We start from the raw sequence: 2,758 nt of genomic DNA on the forward strand, positions 1-2,758 counted from the left end.
CATTTTTTCTCTTTCCTTTTACACTAAAGCTTTGAAAGTGTTGTCTCCAAAGTCTCTCCCCTACTCATATTCTTCCTCTCTCCTCTCTCCCTCCTTACCCCCACCGATTCATGTTTTTCTATTCCTCTTGGACACTAGAACTGATCCACTGCTCCTTACCCCCACTGATTCATGTTTTTCTATTCCTCTTGGACACTAGAACTGATCCACTGCATCTTCTTGTGCAGCGCTGTCCATGTCCCTGAGACACCATGGTGAAAATGAAGGCCAGAGTAAACGAGTTGGCTGTATTGGGTTCCTGGTCACCAGGGCTGCTTTTAACTCTGGCAAAGTGTATATTGTCACCACCAATGACCCCCGTCATTGACCTCAACTACATGGTCTACATGTTCCCTTCTCATTCCACCTATGGAAAGTTCCATGGCATCATCAAGGCTAAGAATGGGAAGTTTGTTATCAATGGAAATCCCATTGCCATCTTCCAGGAGCGAGATCCTACCAAAATCAAATGGGGTGATTCTAGCATTGATTATGTTGTGGAGTCCACTGGTGTCTTCACTGCCATGAGGAAGGCTAGGACTCATTTGCGGGGGGTGGGGGGGAGCCAAAAGGTTCATCATCTCTGCCCCCTCTGCTTATGGCTCCAAGTTTGTGATGGACATAAACCATGAGAAGTACCCAAACAGCCTCAAGATCGTCAGCAATGCCTCCTGCACCACAAGATGCTTAGCCCCCCAGCCAAGATCATCACCTGACCTGCCTTCTGGAAAGACCTGGCAAATATGATGATATCAAGAAAGTGGTGAGGCAGACATCTTCACCTGCCTTCAGGAGGGCCCCCTCAAGGGCATCCTGGGCTACAATGAGCACCAGGTTGTATCTTTTGACTTTAACAGAGACACCCAATATTCCATTTTTGATGCTGGGGTTGGCGTCACCTTGAACGACCACTTTGTCAAGCTCATTTCCTGCTATGACAATGAATTTGGCTGCAGCAACAGGGTGGTGGACCTCATGGTCCACATAGCCTCCGAGGAGTAAGACCCCCCCCCAGACTGCCAGCCCCAGCAAGAGCACGAGAGGAAGAGAGAGGCTGGACTCTCAGCTGTTGGGGAGTTCCTGCCCCACTCAGTCCCCCACCTCACTGAGATTCTCCCCTCCTTAACACATTTTCATGCCAGACCCCCTGAAGAATGGGAGGGGCCTAGAGATCCTCACCTTGTCATGTACCATCAATAAAGTCTCCTGTACTCAGCACCCCCCAAAAATCTGATCTCAAGAATTCTTAAGAAATGTAACTCCATGAGATTTACAAGACTTCCTAAGTTCTACAATGAGAATTCCAGTTGTACCAGCAAAAACGTCTGGAACCATAGGTACAGAAAAGTATAAGGCCATACATTAAGATTTTTCTATTGCATTTTAAAATGCATAGTTGTTGGGGTTTTGTGAAAAATTATAAAAATAGAGAAAACTACAGAAAGTAACATCATACTTATGTTCCCATTATCCAGGACTAATGACTGAAGATTCTGGCATATTAGTCACGTATTTAAAATTTTTATTGTGGAGAATTTCAAACACATATAAAAGTGGAGAAGAGAGTAAAAGGAATAGTATGATCAATCTCCAGGTACCCATCAGTCAACTTCAAAAATGATCCTGCCATGGTGAACATTTTTTCATCTGTTCCCTTACCTATTTCCCTCACAAATTGTTTTGAAGGAAGCCCCATATATTGTATAATCTTAACTACAATATAATCAGTATACATCTGTAAAATGTATCTTTGATATCCTCTTCACATTTATAATAGCCTCATGATGTCACAATTTTTTTAAGTTTGTTTAAATTTGGTTCCAAATAAGGCCCACACATTGCAATTACTTGATATGTGTCTCTTAATCTATAAGTTCTCCTGCCATTTCTCTCTCTCTCTTATTTTTTTTATTTTTATTTTTATTTTTTTTTGACACAGAGTCTCACTCTGTCACCCAGGCTGGAGTGCAGCGGCACGATCTCAGCTCACTGCAACCTCTGCCTCCTAGGTTCAAGCGATTCTCCTGTCTCAGCATCCAGAGTAGCTGGGATTACAGGTGCCCATCACCATGCCCAGCTAATTCTTGTATTTTTAGTAGAGACGGGGTTTCACTGTGTTGGTCAGGCTGGCCTCGAACTGCTGACCTTAGGAGATCCACCCACCTTGGCCTCCCAAAGTGTTGGGATTACAGGCATGAGCCACTGCGCCTGGTCTCTTTTTGTCCCTTAAAATGTATTTGTTGGAAAAACTGGCTGTTTATCCTATAGAATGTTCCACAGTCTGGAGTTTACTACTGCATCCCTGTGGTGTCATTTAACATGCTCTTCCATCGTTTGAATTTCCTGTACATTGCTGGTTGGATCTAGAAGCTTAATCAGATTTGGGTTTATTTTCTTGGCATGATCACTTCATTGGTGGTGGTGTGTCCTTCCATTAGGAGGTACAGAGTTGTTATAATGTCTCTGTGTGATGTTAGCAGCTGTTGGTGCTCCACTGGGGGTTGCAAAGTGGTGATATTAGAATTCTGTCATCCCATCTTCATTTATTAGCTGGAATACTTCTATAAAAAGAAATGTCCCCTCACCTACTGTCTGTTTCCATAGAAAGGCAGGAAAGATGCGTGATTTCTTCCCTTTACTTACCAGTTTTTAAAAATAATGAGCTGGGGCTGGGCACAGTGGCTCATGCCTGTAATCCCAGCACTTTGGGAGGCTGAGG

The 2,758-nt window shown here is 43.8% G+C and overlaps 1 pseudogene; it reads left to right on the forward strand.

Annotated features, from left to right (window-relative positions):
• Window positions 1-235: 235 nt before the first annotated feature.
• LOC100439463 (glyceraldehyde-3-phosphate dehydrogenase-like) lies at window positions 236-786 on the forward strand (annotated as a pseudogene).
• Window positions 787-2,758: the final 1,972 nt, after the last annotated feature.

Source organism: Pongo abelii, chromosome X (genome assembly GCF_028885655.2).
Source record: "Pongo abelii isolate AG06213 chromosome X, NHGRI_mPonAbe1-v2.0_pri, whole genome shotgun sequence".
NCBI classification, from domain to species: Eukaryota; Metazoa; Chordata; class Mammalia; order Primates; family Hominidae; genus Pongo; species Pongo abelii.